Below are 13,198 nucleotides of genomic sequence, written 5' to 3'. Positions count from 1 at the left end.
ATAAATTGAAATTTTAAAACCCAATTTCATTTCACATATGAATGACTTGGAACAAGGAGTTGAATCCTAGCCAGGTTTTCCAGTGAAGTCAGTTTATCAACAAATCCCCTACACATTAATTTGGAAGCTAAATCTTTCTGATGCAATGAATGAACTTTGTTCGGATTGATTTAGAAGATGATGAGGCAATTAATCAGATCACCAATTAGTTGTTCCAAGTCAATTACACTGACTACCAAGACAGCCCGACTGAAATGGTTGATAATTCCCTTGACCCCATCACGGGACTCAGAAAGGGATTGGCTCATTTACTCAGCTTGCAGCTCTCAACCCCTTGCAGGACAGGGAGCACACAGGTGAGCAGGTACAGAGGCCGGGATGTGCACTTGTGGGCAACGGGCAGCAGCAGAACTCTGTGTGGGCCCACGGCAGCATCTAGGGGTTGCCCAAGACCCCCAGGGCCCCAGAGGATGTGTGTTACAGCATGCTCTTTTAGCTTTGCTGTTTGTGGGTGGCTTAAGTCTTAAACAGCTCAGTGAAGGGACAGTGTGACAGCGTCTTGCACCCACACCCAGGTTGTTGTGTGGGCTCCAGGAAGAAGTGGGTCACACAAACCAATTGAAGGGTGGTCAATGTGCAGGATTTTATTGAGCAGCGGAAGGGGCTCTCAATGGGATGGGGAGCTGGAAAGGGAATGGAGTGGGAAGGGGGTCTTCCCCTGGAGTTTGGCCATCCCCAGCGGAACTCCTCTTCGAGGTCCCACTGTCAAGCCGGCCCTCTGAAGTCAAGCTACTTTTCTCCAACGTCTGGCTGCTGCTTCTCTTCTCTCCTCTGCTGCTCTGTCAGTGAGGCCTGGGGCTTTTATGGGTACAGGATAGGGGGCAGGGTGGGCCAAAAAGCAACATTCAAGCAGGAAAACAAGAATGCATGTTCTTACTTTGGGCCATGGTCCCAGGCTTGACGGTGTGGCCCTCGCTGGGCACCACCCTTTTCCACCCAGCATTTCCCTGCCTTCTGTCCATATCACAAGTAGGTTCATGGATGACATGTATGTTTTCTCTAAGTAATAGGCTTAATGTTCCTCTTTATAATACTCTAAGAACTTGAAAATTCAAAAGGCCTTCTAAAAACTGGAATCCGTGTTTAAATAGTTTATGTATAATTTATGCTGAAAAAGAGGAAAATACAAATGATATATATTAATTCAACAGTTAGATTCTCTAATACAAATGAATAAATAGATGTACAACAACAAGCATGATGAGATCATTACATTGACTATATATTTATTCCTAAATAGGTAGTGGAATAAATATGTAGTGAAAAAATGTTCATTGAAGAGGGATACTTTTCTAAATACAACTTTCTATAGTATCATCATAACTCAAGTGGCAGTTTATGTTACCATCATAACTAAAGCAGCCACAAAGAATTCAGCTGCGCTGATAAAGATGAACTGCATCTGTTGAGTGGGTACCTCCTAGAGAGACTAAGATGCTATCAGTGAGGAGGAACGTGATAGCCCATGGGCAGCTCTCCTCTCGTTATTGTTGCAAAAGCTGCCTGTAGGACACTGTGATGAGCACTTCCAATGCATTACTGCCTTCACTGTTAGCAACATCCTGTGTGATGAGCCCTATTATTATTATCCCCATTGCATTTTACAAATGAGATAGTAATTTCTTATAATGCGATGTAAGGGTGGATGATAGGTCCCGAAAAGTCTATAGCTATCTCTTCCTTTGGGTTAATTGGAACTATCCCTATTCATTTCAAATTTAAGTATTTCTAAGAGAATAGATGTTTTTATTGTTTATTAATACTGTGAAGAAACAACAGATTATAAGTCGAATAAATAAATGTGTGTTCATATGTACTTTAAAATGACATTGCTCAAATAAGGGATAGTAAAGTAATCGTTAAGAACCCTTTAAGACGCCAGGCGCAGTGGCTCACGCCTGTAATCCTAGCACTTTGGGAGGCCGAGACGGGCGGATCCCGAGGTCAGGAGATTGAGACCATCCTGGCTAACACGGTGAAATCCCATCTCTACTAAAAAATACAAAAAACTAGCCGGGCGAGGTGGCAGGCACCTGTAGTCCCAGCTACTCAGGAGGCTGAGGCAGGAGAATGGCGTGAACCCAGGAGGCGGAGCTTGCAGTGGGCTGAGATCCGGCCACTGCACTCCAGCCTGGGCGACAGAGCAAGACTCCCTCTCAAAAAAAACAAAAAAAAACCCTTTAAGAAATCTATTTGCAGTAAGGCGATTGTTAGAATGACTATTATTACTCTAATGGTAGTAATTGGTAATATCTGCTTTAAAACTTTTAAAGTACCATTTTTTTCAGTTTCTATGAATATCAAAGATACTACACTAAATACTTTACATATTCTATGAGATAAGAAATATTACTCCTATGTTACAACAAACTAAAATTTAAAGAATTTTAGTTAAGTGCTGAAGGTCAAGTAGCCCAAAAGTGGTGAAAATGAGATCCAAACCCAAATCTTTCTGATGACAAAATCTGTTCAATACAACCAATTCTTTTCGATTCGAAGGATAATCCTAAGCAATCTGGTAGAAATCACATTTTACGCATATCATACAAAAAGTAGTAGAGTCAGATGAGGAAATCCTATAGGAATTAAGACCAACTGAAGGATCTTAGGCAGGAGGATGCAGGGCATCTGATAGCTTCTTTTCTGTCTTGAAGGATGCAATACAGGCGTAGGGTTCCGGAAGAGGGGGAAGAAGGAGGAAGGAGGAAGGGGGTGAAGAAGGAGGACAAGGAGGAGGAGGAGAAGAGGGGAAAGAAAATGTCATCTGAGAGACCCAAATAGGTATCCCTTTATTAACTAAGATGGACTCTAAGGTTAAGGAATTAAAATTTACCTAGAAGTCTAGGGTTTCAGCCTTGGCTGGCATGACAACTTCCTAAATTCCTAAGGCTGCAAGAAAAACCACAGTCTTGCCAAACTCCCTCAGAATAGGAGTTATCAGAGCCCTCCTACTTCTGATTTAAAACCCAGACCACGACAACTCTGACTGGGCAGACGGTTGGCCTTGCCAACATTTCTTCCCATAAGCAACTGCAGACCTTAAGCCAGTTTCAGCAACTCACAGAGGCCGTGCAGAAACTGTCTTTGTGTAGTTCACCTTTTGACGTAGAGAGCCAAATGCCACCTCATCTTAATGCTAAAACCCACTCCAACGTGAACATGAGATGTATGTTACATATATGGTACCCACTGCACATGTACTCAACCCCCTCGTTAATATGTATAGCTTTCCACCTACACCTGCCAAGTATGCAGGACTGTGTTGTATGATGCAGACCCTGTGAGGCAGAAAACCCAACCTTCTCTCCCCCTCTTCCAAGAGAGGGCACCCACAGCGCACACCAGAAACTGTCTCTTCCCAATCTGCAAAATGGAATCGCAATACAGTTCTCCTCCCCACTATTCAGATCTCCTGGTGATCTTTGCAGTGATGAAGAAAAAGAAGAAGAAAGAGATTAAGAATGAGGAGAGAAACGTAATTATCTTTTCTGCAAAGCAAAGAGGGTAGAGTTGGGGAACTGATGAACTGACTTCAGCTCCAGTTGACATTTTCAGGGAGTGGCAAGAACAGTCAACAACAAAAGACAATACAAAACCTCAACACACTAGAAATGGTGCCAGGAGTGGGTGATACACTCTTAGGGCTTAGAAAATCATACTATGATACTTTTTAAAGATGATTATTTAATTTATTTATTATTTTTCATTCTTTTGCTTTTTAGAGACAAGGTCTCTCTGTGTTACCCAGGCCAGAGTACAACGGGCAATTGTAGCTCACTGCAGCCTCCAACTCCTGGGCTCAAGTGATCCTCCAACCTCAGCCTCCCAAGTAGCTAGCACTACAGGCATGCGCCACCATGTCCGGCTAATTTTTTTTTTTTTTTTTGTAGAGGCAGAGTCTGCCTAAGTTATCCAAGCTGGTCTTAAACTTCTGGCCTCAAGCAAATACAAATACCATAAACTGGGCAGCTTAAACAACAGAAACAAATTGTCTTGTAATTTTGGAGGCTAGAAGTTTGAGGTGAAGGTGTCGGCAGGGTTGGTCCCCTCTGAGTCCTCTCTCCTTGGTGCGTAACTGGCCTTTTTCTCCCTGTGTCCTTGTATGGCCGTCTTCTAGGTTTGCCTGTGTCCTAATCTCTTCTTAAAAGGACCACAGTCATGTTGAATCCAGGCCCACCCATATAACCTCAGTTTTAACTTAAGTATCTCTGTAAAGACCCTATCTCCAAATACAGCCATATTGTAAGCTCCTATCTGTTTAAACCATGTTGACTCAGATGATTTATTCTTGCCTTAAAAGCATTGCTAATGTTCACAGAAGAATATGCCAAAAGATTTCATTTCTCTAGAAATATATTAGGCAACAATATAAATTTGAAAAGGTGGCTCTGAGTCGAAAGGTACAGAATTGCAGGTATCTGCCTCAAATTCACATATGAAGACCAGACCTAAACCTGGGCAGCATACCCTTGCCAGAAACAGGAGAGCCGATGAACAGATACTCGGTGGGATCTGCAGAAGCCTCTCCAGCCACTGGGCCTCGTTTCTCACTTGTTTCTCTCCAATCGAATTCCTGAAACTTGGCTTGCTCCTCCTTTGAATTGGGATTTGATGATTAAATTTAGGCCTTCCCAGCTTCATATCTTCAAAGTCAGGCCTCCCTAAAGACCCTTTAGTTAAAAATAGGACTCTTGGGTCGAGCACAGTGGCTCACGCCTGTAATCCCAGCACTTTGGGAGGCCGAGGCGGGCGGATCACAAGGTCAAGAGATTGAGACCATCCTAGCCAACGTGGTGAAACGCCGTCTCTACTAAAAATACAAAAATCAGCCGGGCGTGGTGGCGAGCGCCTGTAGTCCCAGCTACTCGGGAGACTGAGGCAGCAGAATCACTTGAACCCGGGAGGCAGAGGTTGCAGTGAGCCGAGATCATGCCATTGCACTCTAACCTGGCAACAGAGTGAGACTCCATCAAAAAAACAAACAAACAAAAAAAACTCTCCTTCATCTTCCCACTTCAGACAGCCTGTGGCACATAATAAACCTGGGTTCTTACCCACGGGGACCCATACTTTGGTACAAATTTGTTTCTCTCATACCCAAAAGATCCTCACTGTTTCCCCAAGAAGGGTGTTTCATCATTATCAAGGAACAGTAATTTTCACGATGAGAATGTTGGAAGATTTGTTACAATAAACCAACTTTTGCTGATGATGTTGTCTGAATCAGAAAAGAATCAACTGAGGAGCGCAAAACCAGTGTTTCTCCCACTGAGCTTTCTATTTTACAAATGTGCCATTACCTCTGGCTTGTTTCCACTGAAAAGACGTTTCACAAAGGAACATTTAGTTCACTGCCACAAACAATACTGCATAAAAGTGGTGCATAAATGCTGTCATGGGCACTCTTTTATGGACCATTTTATTCTTTCTATAACTGACAGGAATTTCTCTCAAAGCTCCAAAAAGTGATGCCTGGAAATTAAATTATAATATGCATTTTCTATCATTCTATTTCAGGCATATCAAAATTTCTCATTCATACAAATAAGCTAGAATATTGTAGAATGTTTTGCTGAAAATATCAACAATTTACAATAAAGCCTTCACATTTAATCTGTACAATAACCATTTTGACTATTAATGAAACTGAAAAAAGAAGCTGAAGAAAAAATGTGGGAAAAAAAGGAGCTTATATCAATAGACTATCTCTTTTTAGGAATATAAATCTGACAATTTTTCTTGAAAATGTTAACAACAGATGGGTAAAACGTTTTGTTTTATAAGCAACTAAATATTTTATCTTTAAAAGTTCTTCTCTTTTACAATACAGAATAGAGATTTAATTTAATTTATTTTATTTTATTTTATTTATTTATTTATTTTTTTTGGAGACAGTCAATTGAGTCTCCTGCCTCAGCCTCCTGAGTAACTGGGACTACAGGCATGCACCACCATGCCTGGCTAATTTTTTTTTTTTTTTTTTAATAAAGTTGGGGGGTTTTGCCATGTTGGCCAGGCTGGTCAAAAAATTCCTGATCTCAAGCGATAAACCTGCCTCAGCCTTTCAAAGTGCTGGGATTGCAGGTGTGAGCCACTGTACTTGGCCAGGAGATTTTATTTAAACATTGTGGTATGCAGAATAATGGCCCCCAAATAAGTACATATTCTAATCTCCAGAATTTGTGAATATGCTATGAGACTTGGAAGGAGGAATTAAGGTTGCAGGTGGCATTAAAGTTGCTAATCAGATTACCTTAAAATAAGGAGATTATCCTGGATTATTGGGGCGGGCCCGAGGTAACTACAGGGGGGTCCTTTTTTTTTTTTTTTTTTTTTTTTTTTTTTTTTTTTTTTTTGAGACGGAGTCTCGCTGTGCTCCCAGGCTGGAATGCAGTGGCGTGATCTCGGCTCACTGCAAGCTCCGCCTCCCAGGTTCACGCCATTCTCCCGCCTCAGCCTCCCAAGTAGCTGAGACTACAGGTGCCCGCCACCACGCCCGGCTAGTTTTTTGTATTTTTAGTAGAGACGGGGTTTCACCATGTTAGCCAGGATAGTCTCGATCTCCTGACCTCGTGATCCACCCGCCTCGGCCTCCCAAAGTGCTGGGATTACAGGCTTGAGCCACCGCGCCCGGCCTACAGGGGGGTCCTTAAATAGAGAGGAGAACAGGGCAGAGGTACCAGAGCCAGAGGACTGGCATTAGGGGAGACTGGGCCAACCACTGCCAGCTTCAAAGATGGAGGGAGGGCCCCCAGCCAAGGAATGTGCACATGCACTAAAGGTGGGAAAAGGCAAGAAACAGATTCTGCAGCAGAGCTTCCAGAAGGGAATGTAGCCCGGCCCACACCTTAATTTTAGCACAGTGAGACCAGTGTCGAATGTCTGACCTCCACAACTGCAAGTTAATCAATCTGAGGCCAGGTACAGTGGCTCACTCCTGTAATCCCACTGCTTTAGGAGGCAGAGGCAGAAGGAGCACTTGAGACCAGGAGTTTCAGATCAGCCTGAGCAACATAGCGATACTCTGTCTCTACTTAGTTAAATAGTTGAGTTGTGTTGCTTTAAGCTACTGGGTTTGTAGCAATTTGTTATAGCCACATTAAGGAACTCCTACACACAAATTAAACTGTTGCAAACTCATAATTTTTGGAAAACCTCATCTGACCTTCTCCAAGAAGTCTTCTCTGAACCATAATGTTGTGATGAGATCTTCACGCCTGCCCTCCCACAGCATACTGTGCGTTTATCTGTTACAGAATGTGTTAGACTGCACAATGAGTTTCCATTTATTTTTCTGTAACCTCTGCTACACCAACGGTACCATAAAGGTAGGGACAATGTCTTTAATTTCCACCTGAAGTGCTCCTCCCAAAACATTTATCCATGGCTGGGTGTGGTGGCTCACACCTGTAATCCCAGCACTTTGGGAGGCCAAGGCGGGTGGATCACGAGGTCAGGAGTTTGAGACCAGCCTGGCCAACATGGTGAAACCCTGTCTCTACTAAAAATACAAAAATTAGCCAGGCGTGGTGGCACATACCTGTAATCCCAGCTACTCTGGAGGCTAAGGCAGGAAAATCGCTTGAACCCAGGAGGCAGAGGTTGCAGTGAGCCGAGATCAAGTCACTGCACTCTGGCCTAGGCGACAGAGCAAGGCTCTGTCTTGGAAAAGAAAAAAAAAAGAGAAACACACACACACACACACACACACACACACACACACACTCTTATCCAAAACTTAGCAGCAGCAAACTATGTAGCTTACCCTGGGAGCTTAATATTTTTTCAAACAAAGAGTGACTCAAATTATGAACCCACCTGCACTCGTACCCATGAAACCAATGATAAAAGTATTTTAAAGCATCACAACTATTATGGAATGGCTTGTCTCATAAAGAAAGCAATCCATGGCCGGGCGCGGTGGCTCAAGCCTGTAATCCCAGCACTTTGGGAGGCCGAGGCGGGTGGATCACAAGGTCAGGAGATCGAGACTATCCTGGCTAACATGGTGAAACCCCGTCTCTACTAAAAATACAAAAACCTAGCCGGGCGCGGTAGCGGGCGCCTGTAGTCCCAGCTACTCGGGAGGCTGAGGCGGGAGAATGGCGTGAACCCGGGGGGCGGAGCTTGCAGTGAGCCGAGATCGCGCCACTGCACTCCAGCCTGGGAGACACAGTGAGACTCCGTCTCAAAAAAAAAAAAAAAAAAAAAAAAAAAAAAAAAAAAAAAAAAAAAAAAGAAAGCAATCCATGACCACGAAACAGATAACAGGGCAAAACACAGAGCCTTAAATACAATTGTTCTGTGTTGTAACCGAGTGGACTGGCATGTCCTTCCCCAAGCTGTCAGGTCATTTACAGTGAAAACAGTGGCACCTGCTGTTACTGTTAAAAAGTCTAAACCTACTAAACAATTGGAATTTGCCCAATGGCTAGCCTTAGAAAATAAACAGTTAGAGAAAATACATTTTGTCTTTGGAAGTTCCCAACATTTGTTTTTCTCTCTCTGTTTAATCATTTCCACTGGTGATGATGTTCTTTTCTGATGTCCTCAGATACTTGCCAGCTGTTTCCTTCCAATAATTTCCCTTAGAACATTATTCACTCTTAGTGTGAATTTAAGTAAGTGGGTCTTTGCATTTTGAGCATTTTGACCAATTTGGAACACAAGATATTGCCTCCTGTTAAAGTATTTTCAGTGTTAGCAAACACATGTTGAGGATGCCGTGTGATTAACACATATTTAGAATGACACACATGTTTAGAATGACACACATGTTAAGGATAAAACACACATTAAGGATAGCATGTGATTAATCAGTTTTAAGGATGACAAACATAGTAAGGCAGGCAGAAGTTTTTTTCTCTGCTTAAACTCCTTCCTAAGCATTGCACTGTGAGTTAGGTTCCAATCTAACAACTTATTCTGAGGTCAGTTTTGTTTTGCTTTGTTTTTTTGAGACAGAGTCTCCCTCTGTGGCTCAGGCTGGAGTGCAGTGGCATAATCTCAGCTCACTGCAACGTCCACCTCTGGGGCTCAAGTGATTCTCCTGCCTCAGCCTCCCGAGTAGCTGGGAATACAGGTGCCCACCACCACGCCCTGCTAATTTTTGTATTGTTTTTTTTAAGTAGAGATGGGATTTCGCCATGTAGACCAGGATGGTTGACTTCCCGATCTCAGGTGATCCGCCCTTTCCAGTCTCTCAAAGTGCTGGGATTATAGGCATGAGCCATTGCGCTTGGCCTGTTCTGAGGTCATTTTAAACTTCGTGACTTTTTCTATTACAGAAAGCAGAAATAAAGTTCACATCATGTATATTAAAATCATGGGTAAGAAAAGTAAAACTTGCAAACCCTTAGAAGAAATAAAAGATAGTGTCACTATGGCCTTAAGGTAGGTGGAGTGAATTGAAACAGCAGTTTTATTTCCTCCCATATGCATTACAGCATTGATTGAATCTGTTCTCCAGTCATCTGCCTCAGTCATACCTCACACCTCTCCATACGAGTGTCTCCTCTACATGCAAGCGTGTCTGCCGCTGGCTTTTCCTACTCTTCCTTTTGACCTCTTTGCCTGTCTCGGTGCCAACACCACACTGTTCTATGTAAGATAGTTTTGTAAGACTTTCTAAGTCTTTAAAAACAGGTCCTTAGTAAGAAGGCTTGCCTTAATAGCTGGGAGAAGTCCTCTACCTGGATCTTCTTCAAAATTGACTTGCCTGTTCCTGAAGCTTTTCTCCTTCATATGTATTTTAGACTCACGTCATGCTTCCGCTCTTCTGGGCTCTTTACTGGAATCATATTGCATTTTTAGTGAGGACTGACCACTTTATCATATTAAGTTTCTCATTTAGGAACAGAGTATGTTTTGCCATTTATTTAGATTTTTGTAAAGGTCCTTCATTAAAGTGTTTTTGCTAGATTCACAATTAGAAACTCCCGTGGATTCTTCCCATTCACAGGGGAGTTGATTTTTTCTCACTTAATTGAGAGCTGCAGCTTGCATGTAGAATGGAGTTGCTGCGGCCTCTTTTGCTTATCAATTTGTAGTATGTGTATGATATACGAAAAATGATACACATGACTATTTTAGTATCTGCAAAGCATTTAATTATATAAATACGTTATATTTTATTTAAGAAAACTCTTCTTGATAGTTTTTTATGTTCCATATTTGTTTGTAGTAAAAAAAAAATGCTGCAGGGAACATTTTAATTTTTATACCATTGGGCCCTTGTGAGAATATAACTGTGGGAGAAATTTCATGAAGTGAAATTTCATGAAGTGAAATTTCTGGTAAAAACAAGTGCATGCATTTAAAATTTATAGAGATAATGCTGAAGTGCTTTAAAAAAAAAAAAAAAAGCAAGAAAAATATAGTGCTACACCATACCCAGAGGATGAAAATACATAATTACCATCACTTCACAAACCTCACTCGTCTTTGTTTTATGGAACAGTTTTATCCCATAGATATTAATAATAAATATCCCATCATTACTGTGACTTTTCTTTAGTTATAAGTAACCCTGGCTTTTTTCCTTACATGTGTATATACATTTGTAAAGTTTTAAAAAATTATTAATGGTCTGAGCCAAGAGAAATTTAATACTCTAGGCTTTCTATAGCAACTTAAAACATGCAAAGTTAAACTAAACTTAGGGAAAGAGTTGATCTCCCTCAAAGGTGGAAATCAGGGAACATACCTAGAAGCAAAGATTAAATCAAGATCAGCCTAATTTGAATTTCTCAATGGGTCATTTTAAACAGAAAACACATTGAAAGTTGAAGTCAATGCTGTGGTCACTGTCACAAGTAAGACCTAAGACAACAAAATTATGGAATTTTAGGGTTGAAAGTAAACTTGAAGAAAATCTAGCCTCATCTTTTTTTTTTTTTTTTTTTGAGACAGAGTCTTGCTCTGTCGCCCTGGCTGGACTACAGTGGCTTGATCTTGGCTCACTGCAAGCTCTGCCTCCTGGGTTCATGCCATTCTCCTGCCTCAGCCTCCCTAATAGCTGGGATTGCAGACGCCCACCACCACACCCAACTAATTTTTTGTATTTTTAATAGAGACGGAGTTTCACCTTGTTATCCAGGATGGTCTCGATCTCCTGACCTCGTGATCCACCCGCCTTGGCCTCCCTAAGTGCTGGGATTACAGGCATGAGCCACCGCACCCAGCCTAGCCTCGTCTTTTTTGAAAGGTGAATCTGTCTTTGTAAGTTCAACAGAAAGATGAAATGTTTTATTCAAACTCATAAGTAGCAAAGTTAAGTGACTAGCAAATAGGTAACACTATGATCATTTGTTGAGTGAACAAGAAAGAATGAATGAATGAATGGTACTAGGATTGGTGCCTGGGTTTTTCAGAAAGTTGGAGGCGCTTTCTCCTTACACTTTGCTGTTACGAGTCAGTGTGCTGACATTCCATACATTTCTATAATCGTACATTTAGAGGCACTGAGCTAATCCCTTATTTTTAATTTCCAACAATCATCGCTTTTAATTTATGATTAATTCAGAAATAAAGGTTTTCCAAAAGCATGTATTATGTTCATGACATGCAACCTTGGAAAACACCATATTTGGTTAAACCACTGCATATTTTTCTTTCTGAGGTAAAAGTACTTTGACATCTCTGTATTTGTTTGCTAAGGCCATGGTAACAAAGTACTGCAAACTGGGTAGGTTAGAAAAAAGAAATTTATTATGTAGCCATTGTGGAAGTTGGAAGTCCAGGATCAAGATATGGCAGGGTTGCTTTCTTCTGAGCTTGAAGGCGGAGTCTGTTCCATGCCGCGTCCTGAGGTTATGGTTATTGGTGGGCGACCCTTAGCATTCCTTGGCTTGTAAAGGTTTCACCCCCAATATTTGCCTTTATCTTCACATGGCATTTTCCCTGTGTGTGTATGTCTGTCTCTGCATCCAAATTTTCCCTTTTTATAAGGACATGAGCCATCCCAGAGTGAGGCCCACCCAATGATGTCATTTTAGCTTAATTATATCTGTAAAGACCATCTCCAAATAAAGTCACACTCTGCGGCATTGGGGGTTAGGACCCCAACATATCTGTTTGGGTAGACACAATTAAACCTTTAACACTCAATATTCACTTGATTGCCCTTCTAAGTTTCAGTCACAATCTATTCTGATTTTTTTTTAATCGCTTTCTAATTTCACTAAAACAATGAATTTCACTATACCATAGGATATATTTTTGTAACATAGCAAATTGCATAGACAATTTCGGATATTTAATTTCTGTGTTGGAGTTATTTGTGTTAATATAAACGGAAACTACCTGTAGGTGTTAAAATTAGGTGGAATGCTACTCAAAATAATTATTTGTGAATGTTTGGGCGTTTGTTTATCTAGGTTATCCATCAGTGACATTTGGATGCTATGGGAACACACTCTGAAGTGGTAATTACTAGACTTATACAGCATCTATTTTCAAAGAAATAAAAACACTATAACCTGCCAGTGTTTCATTTTCCTGGCCACTCACAATAGGGTTAATGATACCAAACTATCTCCCCCAAGATCAGAGATGTTATGATGACTTATTAATAGGTATGACCCGTGAAACTAAACTAATATCTTGGGAACCCAAATCAGTGAGCCAAAGGGAAAAGTCAAGCTGGGAACTGTCAAACCTGCCTCCCATTTTATTCCTAAGTAAGACAGCTATAAGGATTTTAAAAAGCTACATACTTTTCTCACAATTTGTCCACAAGGAAATTCCTTGTGGACCAAGGACAGACAGATCTCAAAGCCATCCCCCTGAGGCTCACGGGTGAGACAAGTGCATATCCGATCACTTCCTCTGCCCTACTGTTTCACTGAGCCAGACTAAGGCATCAGTGACTGTTCCTCTACCCTCCTCTCAAACATAAATTGTGTGTTCAGTAAAAGTCTAATCAGAGACTCAAAATAATGCAACCATTTGCTTCTTATCTACCTACGACCTGGAAGCCCCACTTGGAGTTGCCCTGCTATTTTGGACCCAACCAATTCACATTTTACATATATTGGTGGATGTCTCATATCTTCCTAAAATGTGTAAAAGCAAGTTGTGGCTGGGCGCGGTGGTACACGCCTGTAATCCCAACACTTTGGGAGGCGGAGGTGGGCAA

Source organism: Theropithecus gelada, chromosome 9, assembly GCF_003255815.1.
Source record: "Theropithecus gelada isolate Dixy chromosome 9, Tgel_1.0, whole genome shotgun sequence".
Lineage (NCBI taxonomy): Eukaryota > Metazoa > Chordata > Mammalia > Primates > Cercopithecidae > Theropithecus > Theropithecus gelada.
Note: the sequence above shows the minus strand (reverse complement) of the source record.